The sequence below is a fragment of the Onychomys torridus genome, chromosome 3 (genome assembly GCF_903995425.1).
Source record: "Onychomys torridus chromosome 3, mOncTor1.1, whole genome shotgun sequence".
NCBI classification, from domain to species: domain Eukaryota; kingdom Metazoa; phylum Chordata; class Mammalia; order Rodentia; family Cricetidae; genus Onychomys; species Onychomys torridus.
The window spans coordinates 91,525,664-91,538,673 of NC_050445.1; positions in this window are offsets into that span (position 1 = coordinate 91,525,664).

A 13,010-nucleotide genomic window follows, 5' to 3' on the forward strand; every position below is an offset into this window, starting at 1 on the left:
ATTTCAGGCTAAAAAGTCCCAGGAGCACTTCCCTATGTTGTCACTCAGATTCCAAGCAAAAGGAAAACCAGGAAATGATGAAAACAAAACTAAGATGAACAACATTCCAAATTCTGTAGGACTAGTAATTCAGTTCTTATTTGAAGATCCATTTGTTTTGGTGTGATTCACTTATTCCCAGCTGGGGAGAAAGGTCTATGTTAGGGAGAAGCATGTCTGTGGCTCCGCTTGGAAATTTGTTGCTAAAGGTCGTTGAAATGTACAATTGGAAGGGCAGCGAGCCTGCTGGAGGGTGGCATAACTCCTGTAAGAGTTGCCTATCGTGTTCGTCCCGGGAGCTGCTGCTAATTGAGACACTCTATAGCAAAAGGAGCTCCAGGGAAACAACATAGCTTGTTAATTACAACAATAAAATGTGTGTGTTTGTGTGCCTGTATGGGTGGGATTAGCCAAATGATGCCTTATTTTCTTACCATTTATAGTTTGGCTTGCTCCTGCAAAAACCCAAAAGGCAAATACCCTTTCCTTCTCCAATAAGACATGCTGAATTACATCAGTGCTATTTTATGCTAAAGATAAGGCCTTTTTTTCCCCCCAAATGTTAAAGATAACATGAAGTACATGGCTTTAAAGCAATCAGACCCACTTGCTCTTGCCAATAAACAAGTGCAGTGAACTTACTTTCCTTTAATTTATAGTCAGCCTGTTTAAATTATTGTTACTTGGCCCAGATCATTGCATAGGGATTTAATTGTGCTTATAAATCGAGTTTCTTTCAAATCCATCTCTTTATTCACTTCCCTTCCCTCCCCCATGTCTCATTTTGCATATGCTCCCAAACATATCAATAATTTATGCCACCATGCTTTGTTTGTTCCTTTGTAACTACACACATGGTCTGCATTGTGGAGAGATGGCAAAGGAGACGTGGACATTGAGAATAGAAGTCTTGAATTTTTCATGAAAGTTGGTTGAGGCCAAATGGCATTTTACAGATCTTGAGGAGAAGAACAAATCTATTTTCCCAAAAGGGTTTCAGAACAGAACAGAAAACATAACAGCAGCAGTAACAGGGGTGTCACTTGTCAAGCATATTTTGGTAGTCTATCCAGAAGAGTTAAACACCTATGATACTGCCTGGTCCTCACGACTTATTGTAAGGAAGGCCTCAAGACTTCTATAGTACAGACCCAGGGATAGCTCAGCTGGGAAGCCACTAGTTCACACAGCTAGGAAGTAGCAGGAAGGGATTCAACTTAGGCTTTCAGACCTCAGGGTCCAAATGATTCTCTCACATTTGGTTTAAGCTCTGCTTTAATGGTGGTCTAGAAGTAGGTCATCTAACCTGACATGAATTTTTATTTTATTTTTCTCTGTCCTCTTCCTAAATGGACATTACATTTAAAAATTTAGTAATGAAACAGGAAGTTCTGATGTGGTTTGAGGTAGAGAATGAAGGAGTAAGACCCCATTTCCACTGTTTCCTGTTGGGACATGGGATGGTTCTTCCTAAGCTAACATGGAATATTCACTCAGTAAGTCTTATTCACCTCTGTCTATATTCCTTATCAAGGTTCTCAGATGCTTCTAATTCAGGGGTCTGCACATAGACTAGGTATGTATCACTTCCTGTTTTTATTAATATAGCTTTTTGGAACACAGCCACAGTCATTCACTGAGTATGTTCTACATTTTCATTTGTCCTACTGTAGCTATGGAAGTAGTTGGGATAGTCTAAGATGAAAATATTTACACTCTTCTGATGATCAAAACAGACCCAACTTCTATGTTAATGAACTTTTTAACTTTATGGAGATCTAGTCAAGTAGTCATTCTATTGCTAAAAACTCAACACACACATGTGCATGCATACTATAGAAGTACAATGGAGTGAGGGGAAGTGAAGTTTATTGTACTCCTTACTTGCTACTAGTTCTTAGGTGTTGATCTTTCAAATCTTTACTCTTTTACATTAAAAAGCACTTCTTTCCTAGTATAACAAAAATGTTATTAATTTCTATACTTAACATTCAAATGGAATGAATAGATTCTGAATTTCGCCTATGTGTTTGATTCCATGCTAGGCTTGGAGGATGATGTGAACAGATGTTGATCACTGGTCTTTGAATTACTAATTATCTGATCTGATCTCTCAGTTGGTTCAGAGATTAGGAAGGACTTCTGTTTATCAGGCTTCCCTATTTTAACTTCTTTTACCTGGAAGTTGGTTTTTGTCTGGGGAGTTCAGAATTCTCCAAAACTCAGAACCTGAGCATAGCTTTCCAAACTTTATAGCAGTAGACCACCAGATGCTGGGAATGGCTTTTATGTGTCCAGCAACCGTCGGTCCCTGTTCTCTTCTTGGCTTCTTGAAACTTCTTCTCAAAACATGCTTTCTGTTTCATAGGACCTTTCAGGACCTCAGCCCCAATTCCTCAGTAGATTCCATCTGCAGTTCTGTCTCAGTCCTGTATTTCCATCTGTCTGCTGCTCAAGTATCCTTGATAGTCTGGTTGGCACCTATAGCCCAAGAGATCTTAGGTAGAACACATGTATTTAGCCATTCCCTCTCTCCAGGCTCCTCATCTGGACTACACCCTTGGAGACAAACATGGATAATAGAAACAGCTGAAACCACTCACACATGTCACACCTAAGTAGGGAAATAGCTTCAGGGTGAGGTGGAGGCTACATTGTGAGACCGTCCAGGAAAATTTTGCCTCTCTGTCATGAGTCTAGTTCAGCTTACATCAGCTTCCCTGTACCTTGTCTCTACTTCCTAACCCCAAGTTCTGTCTCTTTTCAAATGTAACCTGGTTCTCTGGATCTCAGACCCAAATTTCTGAACTTGACTTCTATTTTCTTGTCCTACAGTTATGCTTGACCTTGAACTATGTACCTGTTCTTAGCTTGATAAGACCATCACAATGAAGGGTTGCCAAAGAGTTACTGAGTATTCAGTGTTTTTTACATATGTTATCTAGTATAATCCTTAAAACTATCTTGTGAGGTAGGAGTGTTATTATTAGGATAATAACAATTATGTAATTTACAGATGAGGAGGCTGGACACTAATAGGTTTAGGGAACTTGTCCAAGGCTACATAGATTGTGTATGGGTGGAATTAGAATCTTAGCCAGGTCTGTCTGGCTCCACAGAGTATTATTACCCAGGTTTCTTTTTCCTGCTTGTAATTGCATTTAGGTGATTCTGTTCTTGCATCAACTTTAACATACATATTGGAGTCATTAAGATTTTTCTGCAAAGGGCCTGGTAGTAGATACTTTAAGTTTCTCAGGACAAGAAAACTCTGTCACAACATCATTGCTACATGGACTTGAAAAGCCATGGGTCGCACATATGTGATAGGGACAGCTGTGTTTTAGTACCCCTTGTTCATAGACACAGAATTTGAATTTTTATTATTTTCATGTGTCTCTAATTACTCTTATTCTTTTGTGTTGTGTTCCCAATCATTAAAAGAATGTAAAACCATTCTTAGCTCATGAGCTGTACAAAAGCAGGAAGAAGACCAATTTGGTTCCTGGGTCAAAATTTGCCAACCCTTGTTCTATATATTTGATTTTAGGTTTGTAAATTTTCAGGAAGGCTCAACCATTTTCTATAATATGTGGTGAACTATTTTTTGCATGTTGACTACTGTGATAGTCACAGACACCATATGAAGGAGGTCCTAGCACCACTTCTATTTACTAGATGAATACAACAAACCAGAGAGATGAACTACTTTGCTCAAGGTTGTACTTAACTAGGAGACAGTAGACTCTAATTTCAACAACAGGCCTTCTGAACCCAAGGTTGGCATCCTAAGCATAAAGTTATGCTTCCTTTATGCTTCTGGCCCCTATGAGATAATGCACATTAAAGTTATTTGAGAACCATATAGGGTTATATAAATATAAGTTAATAACTATCCTAATTGTTTGTGTTACATCTTCATCCAGGTTTCTGAAGGGATTGGATTACAATCAAATTGATGTTAATCAAAACAGAAACAAGTAGGCATGCTGTGGGGTGGTATCTGTTTTTCTGTCCATCTTAGCATTAGATGTTATGAGCATTAAATTTCCATCTCCAATGAGCACTTGAGGAACCCTCTCATTGGATGTGGTATGCTATCTTCCCTGAACTTCCTTGAACTTGGCCCTGTGCCTTATTACTGATTAAAACCAAGATGAAGCTGCGGAGAGGAAAGAAGTTGCACATCGATTAGAGCGGTGATTACGTTTTTGTCCTTTTTTTTACTCCTTCACCTCTTTTTGATTCCACTCCACTTCCTATATTAAATAGCAGGAAAGACATGACTTAATTATTGAGAACACTTTGGAGCCAAATGGAAAATCATACTACTACTTACTCAGATGCCAGGGTAATTAGAGCCCAATTATTTCTCTCATTTGGCACTAATGAATGAAGATCAATTAAAAAAATAATGTAACTCTGAATTGCCTTTATTGAGCAGAGAACTCTGAGCAGCTGAAATCATCCGCTCTTTCACTAATTGAAAATACTAAGGCACGGCAGCTCAAAATGTGACTGTGTTCACGTAATTTTAGAGCACTTTTGTTTTTTAAAACTCACACAGATGGCCAAAGCCTAGCATTGAATCATTTCCTGGGTACAACACACTGCTCTTTCTTCCATGGGGAGAGTCAAAACATGGGCTCAAGAAATTTTTATTTCCCTAGTGATAACATCAGGTTTGCTGGCAGAACCCTATCATTGCTTCTGGGCAGGTTTTGCCTGGGCTAAGATGGAATGTCTGATTTGCTTGGCTATTTCACTTTTCTTCTGATTAGTATATCCGTTTCATCAAATGCATTCTGAAAACATTTATTTTACTGTTAAAAATAATCGCACTGAAAGAGACATTTCCTTGATTAGCATGTTAGAATCGTTTTGTGGGACATGGACCTGCCCGCTCCAAGATCTCTCAGAGTTCTGAGTACGCCATTTGAGCATTTGGTTTAGCGTCAATCATTGAGGCAGGCCTACTCTATTTAATCTTATCTAGCATACATTTTTTTTGGGGGCCTGCGTGGTATGCAAATGTCACTTCTTTAGATTGATTCTAAGTCTGGGTAAGCATGCCCCTGGTGTGGGAAGAGGGGGGGTCTCAGGACCTCTATCATAAGGCAACAAGAGGTCAAGACACATATCCCAGGGAAGTTCTGCTTATTCAAAAGTAGCTGATCAATCTTCTCACCCAACACATTTACTTGCATACATTCTCTAAGTCACTTCCTAATTTATAAGGCATGCTTTCCCATGTTACTCCACTACACTCCAAACAACTATGGGAAACACATAAAGCTGGTTTCATCTCCATATTCAAATGAAACAGTGAGGCTCCAGAGCTTAAAAGGCAACAAAACACCACACCCAGAACTACAGACACCCACTGCAGGAGTCATGAATGATGCTCAGAGTGTGCAGTATGCAACTCTCGAATTCTTGGTGAACTCCTGACTTAACTGAAAATAATTGAGAAAGGGCAGACAGAGAAAATTATGGAATGCATGAGTCATAATGAAGGGAAACCTTAAAATTTTCTTCTCTTAGCATTTCCCTGTGTGGAACAGGATTGGGTGTGGCTGAAGTCTGAATGAGCTGTGGCCACAGAGGCTTGGCTATGTGGTTGGACAAGTAAGAACTCAAAGAATGAGGCCTTTTGTTCTGGTGTGTGTGTTCCCGTGTTGGGACGGTACAGTTTTAATAGTGGAGAAAGACCAGTGATGGGGATGTGGAACTCAATCATTAGTTGTGACTGTTGCCTTTGTGCCTGCCTCTGGTGCTATTGGCTTCTTAGTTAAGGTGTCTCCATCACTGTCAGGTCTACTGAAATCTGGAATGCAGGAGGAAGGGCTGTTTAGCATGAGCCTTCCATCAACCCAATGTATCAAATTATGACCATTAATGAGGCCATCCACATGGTCCCATAATTGCACGTCCCTGCATGTAGATTACTGAAATTGCCACCTTCTTTTAATAATCCTATTAGCACCTTGTAAACAGTGCATTTATAGTTCACTGTGGTTTCTCTGTGTTACATGGTAAAGGGGAGATTTCAAGTGAACACACTTTAAAGATTCTACATTTTCCACTCTCCTTTGTCATTTCGTGGAAAAGCCAACAAAACACACTGATAACTTTAAAAAATGGAGACTATCCTGTGTTGCTGTTCATTTTTTATGACTCAGAGGAACTTGCTTAACATGTTAGAGATGAAGGAAATAAAGAAGGATGGCAATAGAATTCTTTATGCTAGGGTTCACTGTGACTTCACATCCTAAGCCTTAGATGCAGCGTCTCTTTTTATGTTTAGCTTTCTCATCACCAAGATGAGAGAAATGCATTGGCCTTCCTCATAGATTGTTCTGTGAGTTCATGAGATTTTGCAGAACAGCCTGCTGTAGCAGCTGCTACAGCAATGCTCAGCTTGCGAACTCCAATGTGTTACCTAGGAAACTAAGGTGAACATGCCTATCCTTTAAGAGATGTTGGGTCAATGATGTATTTTTCCAAAGGCATTGGGAGAAGAGGATAAACATGGGGTCTTGGAGGGCATTGGAGCTGAAGTTGGTGCTTGTTTATTTGCTGACTATTTCAACAAATGTTTATTGATCCCTGCTTTGTACAGGTTTTGTGGGACCTGGAAGATCCAGTACTGTACAAAACAACTACCCTGATCTCACAGAGCTTGTGTTTCATGAGGGGGATAGATAAATAGATCTTGAAAAGAAAGATATAACATAATATGGTCTATGAAAAACAATAAATGAAATTCAGTAGGGACTGAGAATAATTACACATATTCACAGCATGTGGTAGACACTTGGGTCTGTTTTAAGAGTACAGATGGGGTACTACTCTCTGATGGGGTGACTTGTGAACAGAGCTTTGGAGCTGGATACCAGCCATGCAAAAAATTGAGGAGACAATTTCCAGGAAGAGAGAAGAGTGAGTACAGAGTTGTGAAACAGAAGTGAACTGCCTGAGATAGAATCTCAGAGGAGGAATGCTGGGTGAAGGAACCACAGAGGCAGGATAAGTAGGTAGGGCACACGTCACACATGTCTGCATAGAGAATTCGGGGCTTTGATGGGAAGCAAATTAAAGATTAGCAGTCAAAGGAGAATCACGTGATTGGGAACTTACAAAGATTATGTTGTCTTTTGGGTGTAGGACAGATTTTCAAGCACAGGGAAGGATACTGGGAGAAAAAATTGGGGCCTCTTGTCCATAAGCAATGATGGCATTCTGCATTAGAGAAGCTTCCAGAAAGTGTGTGGGCAATGGGTCAGATGATGTATAAACTTGGAAGGTATGGTGGAAGAGCTTGCTCTTGGAGTGGATATGGGTGTGAGGAAAAGGGAAGGGCTAAAGAGCTGTGGCTTTAATGTTGGTTTTGAATACCGGGTGAGTACTGGTTGGTGCTCATGAATTGGGAGACATGTGAGCACGAACAGTGCAGTCTATAGTTCTCATAAGATGTTTATTCAAATGATATCAGGCAGGCAATTTGTCATATGAGTTTGGAGTATTCTGAAGATTTTTGCCCTGCTGATACTCACTTGGATGAATTTGCAGTGTTGCAGATTTCATGATATTGTTAACAGTCACTGACTCAAGCAGCTTGTCCATGAGTCCACCACCTTCCCTCTGTCATACTATCTGTGGGGTTTGACCATTACTGTGAAATTTCTCAACTTTATCACCTAGGAAGATTTCTTCAAAGTATAATTGCTATGTTTGTTAGAAAATCTCACCTGGATTTTATCCACTAGTCTTTGTTTTTCATAATAGAGGCACACCTATGCTGACTATTCTATCCTTTTCAACATTTGAACATGGTACTCATCATAACCACAACTACTAATGTTGAGCACACTCCACGGGCAGTCCTTAATCCCTGGGACAATAGCGGGGTTCAAGGGTACAGACAGGTGCAAGGGATCTAGTTACCAGCAACAGGAAGAAGAAAAGCAGTATTGGTGATCTGGTCTTGATGGGACTCACTGTGGATGGTTCTAAAGTGTTTCAGAGTCTGCCAAACACAACAAATAAGAGTGCCTCTTATGAAAGATGTACACTCTTGTGCCAACTGCTTGGAAATGCTAAGTAGGACATTGGAAGATGGGAGCAGTTGAGATAGGGAATAATTTCAATCTCTCAGCTGAAATTGTGCGCTGGAAAAGCTTGGGATCATGCTTATAGGCAACAAGTCCCAGATCAAATTGGCATAAGCAAGAAGGGGCATTTCTTGTCTCCCACAGCACAAAGGGAAAAGATTCACTTCATACAGGGCTGATCCAAGAATGAAATGAAATTGTGGAGGTATTTCCTTAGGTTTTACTTTGTTTGTTTAGAAATTTTTTCTTGAGAATTTCATACATGCATATATTTTTATTGAATTCCTCCCCTTCCCCTCAACACTATTCACCCAATTTTATGTGCTCCCTTTTAAAAACCCACAGGGCCCACTTTAGGTTTTTGAGAATGTATTAAGATTTAGGTCAGAGTTATTCCACAAATGTTACCTGTTTGGGGGTAAGAAGTGAAGGGGAGGTAGAGGAAATGTATATTTCTCAGAGCAGGACAAGAGGAGAAGGGAAAGGGACCATTTCCACCCCTTGCCTTAGTATTTAAAACAAAACAACAAAGATGGCAACAGCCAGGCAATGGAGTTTAAGTAAAGAGAGAAATATAAATAACACACAAACTAGAAAATTCCACGTATAGTTGGAGAAGAGTGGAAATGGCTAGTCAGCATGGCAAAAGTTTGTCCAAACAACCAGGACACCCCTGTTCCATTGCACCACATGCCACATACATGAGGTATAGGAGAGCTTTGATTTGGGAATATACAGAGTGTATGGTTAGGCGTCTTATCTTGTCACATTTGTAACTCTGGTATCTACACTTGGCTATAGAAAGGGAGTGTGTCTCATAGGCTCCCTGGTGAGGTTTCAAACCACAGTTCTGTCCACTGCTAGGCTATGTGATCCTCCAAATCATCCCACTCTCACTGCCAGATTTCTTATCCACAGCAAGGGGCTAATTTGTTTACTTGTTACTATGCATGAAACTTGAAAGAAGGCCATGAGGGGAGAAAAACCAAGTCTCCCCACCATCCTCTCCCTCTTGCACACATGTGTGCATGTGTGTATCTGTGTGTGTGTGTGTGTGGGGGGGGTGCTGTTCCTCAGAAACTGCTTACCTTGGTGGGTACCTTTTGTTTTATTTTTTTGAGACAGGTTCTCTCACAGTCTTGTAGCTCACCAAGGAGGCTAACCCAATAAACTCCAGATGTCTTCCTTCCTCTACCTCCCCAGCACTGGGATTACAAGTGCACAAAGTTCACAAATACATTCTGCCACACCCAGGTGGTGTGTGTGTGTGTGTGTGTGTGTGTGTGTGTGTGTGTGTGTATGTGTGTGTGTGTGCACATAAGTGGCTCACATGCATGTATCTAGAGACCCTCTCTATCTTGCTTTTTAAGACACTGTGTCTGCTGAGCCCACAGCTAACTTGTCTTGCCTATGAGCCCCACAGACTTCCCATCTCTGTCCCTCAAGCTGGTGGCCTCTATACCCAGGCTTTCACTTAGGTGCTGGGACTCTGAACTCGGGTCCTCAGTGGCCAGTTAACCCAGTGGGTTAGCTTCCCAGCCTCTGAAAAACAAATATTCAGGAAGGGACAGAAAAGCAATTTTTAAAAGAGGGTAGTAGACTCCATGTGATGTGAAATCAGAAAGGGGACTACTGGGGGGGGGGGGGGGAGGGAGAGGAGGAGACAAGAAGGTGAGGGAGGAGGGAAGTGGGGAGGGGAGCTGGGGGAGGACCCAACTAAAACAGTTTTTATGAAAATATTATAATGAAATCTTTTCTATGCTAGTTAAAAAATAAACAACAACAAAATCTAGGGGCTAGAGGGGTCTAGCTTGGGCAGCTTGATAGAGATCAATCAAAACCCTTCTCATACTACCTAACCCAGTGCCTGGCACACAGAATTTACTCAATGAAGCTGAGAGTTCTTCTCTCTTCTCCTTCCTGTTATGATATCATTGCTCTTGCTTTGACTAAAGTGAATTTATAATGAGTAATAAAATGCACAGAATCTGACCCAGGGCATCTTATCACCTGCTTAGGCATAACAGGGTCACAACTTGTCTAGAAATAACAGATTATAGACTAAGTAATAGCTTGGCTTAAGAAACAGAGAGACTTAGCTGTTTTACTGGGGAGGAGATAATTTCAGATTTCAACTCTGAGCCTCAGTTTCCCTATTTAGCAAGCTTTAGAGGGCTATCAGACAAACACATAATTGAGGCATTGGGCTTAACATCATGGCTGGGCCTTGTACAATTTCCATTGTACAATAACAATGACCAAAGGAAGCACACTTATTTTTGTTATTGTTCTGCAAGACTGCCTCATGTCCTGCGCACAGAGATCCCTGATGGAATCTCAGTCATATCTTGAGGATGATATTTGTTACATGATAAACTTGCTCTACCATATGGGCCTCCTTAGTCATCCTTGTTAGCTGGTTGGAATGTGACATAAGAGTCCATTTGTCTGCTGGGTGCCTTTTAAAGAAGGGGCCTGGACTTCATTCTACTGGTGATTTATTTAAAAATGCCTGCAAGCAAGGAGACACAGAGTGCTCTGCAGAGTCTGGGTGTGCATCTTGTCCCAGAGTGATTCTGTGGCTGTTCATTTGCTGTTTACGGGGCATAACTGCCTAATTTATAGACTCCCAAGAAATAAGCAGGCTTTGGATTGCCTAATATAGTTTATAATGCAGCAATAAATTTAGACCCATTTATGGAACATTATGCCTTGCAATCCCCTCCCCAGCTTTATTACTTAGGAGGAGAGAGTGTGGCTTTCTCTCTATCACTCTAAAAACTAGAAAAAATGTAACAAGACATTAAATGGAACTGAGTTCACAGACCTGTTTGAGAGCTTTGGTCTGGAGCAACACAGAGGAAGTCTATTTTTCTTCTAAAATGTCTGCTTGTTTTCCAACACGGAAGATGGCTTAGAGATGGTTGGGAATATTTTCTGAGAAGAACTTGCTTCCACACTCATGTCCCAAAAATATTCCTCTATGCTTCAAGAATGTAGCAATTACATGGCTGCTATAAAATAGCAAGTGACATCTGCCCTGTATATATTTTTTTCATAACATCAAAGCTGTTTAATTAGAACAAAAGCTCTCTCCTCCAGAGTCTAACTTTCTTGCTATGTCTTTAATCTTACTTTTAGAGCCATTATCTCACAATTAAGTCTGACTTAGGGATAAAACAACAACAACAACAACAAGCCCTCCCCTAAGAACCTGCGGGGTCCTCTGTGGTACTCTTCTGGTGCTATTTGAGGTGAGTGCTTTTATTGTCTTAGGGGTTTTCAGAGAAAGTTCCTGCTTCTGCCGCCTTGCCCATCCCCCATCATATTACTCTTTTTTTCCTTGAACCTGGTGAGTAGTCCCAGGCCCGCTTGTGTCAAGACAAGATACTGTTATTAGAAAAATGAACTGGAGGTCATGCATTTATCTCTGTCTCTTTGCCTCCTCCGCAGAACCCAGAGCAAGACAAATTATGGATGACCCGCTTTTATCCAAGCCACGCTGGAATGGAGATAAATGACTCTGGGGTGGGGGCAAAGAGAAACAGAACTGTGCTAGAGAAACATTTTGACAGGTGGGGGTTCTCTTGCATTGAGTTTTATAATTGGCACCATAGAAGGGTCTCTAGAAGCAATCTATTGGCACTCCACCAGGGCATGGAAGCAAGTGAGGCAGGAGATATTTAGGAAAGTGCAAATTCCTGTCATTCTGTTGTTACCTTAGAAGGTTCAGGGCCACAGGAGCACAGGTCAAGCATGAGGGGTCTGGGATCAGGCTGTTTGGTTTGAGTCTTTCTTGTGTTTCTTGTTAGTTTGATATGGGAAAGAACTACAATTTCTCTATGCTACAGTGCCTTACATGTTAAATGGCCAAGACCAATAGTCTAGGGGCTTGGGAATAACTTAGCCAATAAAGTGCTTGCCTTGCAAGTAGGGGAATGCTGTTCAATCCTCCACAAACCAAATAAATAAATAAGCTGAATGTGGTGGCTTGTTCTTGAAATCCCATTGCTGGGAAGATGGAGACAGAATGATCCCTGGGGCTTGCTGGTCAGACAGCTTAGCCTAGTTGTTGAAGCCCAGCCCATTGAGAGAAACTATATCAAACAAAACAGACCCAAGGTGAATGGCACCTGAGTAACAATATGAATACAAAAGGTTGCCTTGTGACATCTACATACACATGCCCCCTGCAACAATAGTCCATACATCATGTGTTGGATTATAGTACTAAGGATCATTCATTGTGGTACCCAAAACAACGAGTGAGAAGCACAGGGCACAGTGACTGACAGACTGAAAGTCCTTCCAGCCTTCTTTCCATCACTCATCCATCCAGTATATAGTTACACAGATTTATGACGCTCTTGGCACTGGGGATACAGAGATATGCAAGAGAGAATTCCAGAGCTCATGAAGTCCCCCACAATGTTAACTAGCATTTTTGTAGTAAGTAGGAAAAACAGATTTCAAGAAGTTGAGTTATTATTGAATTTGTGAAAGAGCTCCAGATCTTGAAAACACCGCCAGCTTCCTGTCCAGAGGTCAGCCTCAGTTTTCCTTGTTAATAGATGCATGTTTGAAACAACCTTCTTTTAAGGCAGTTGTTGCCTTGGGAAAACATACAGATAGTCCGGAGAATTCTCTATTTCACAATGTTTACCTTCTACTGAAATCCTACCTTTGTAGAGTGCATTTGTAAATGAAGACATAATAATATGTTATCATTTTACTACAGTTCATATTTTTCTTACTCTATTCAGATGCCACTAATGTCATTTTCTTTGAGGTTCTTTATACTCCAAAGTCTCATCTAGGACACCAGATCCCATGGAATCATCCTATCTCTGTAGGCTC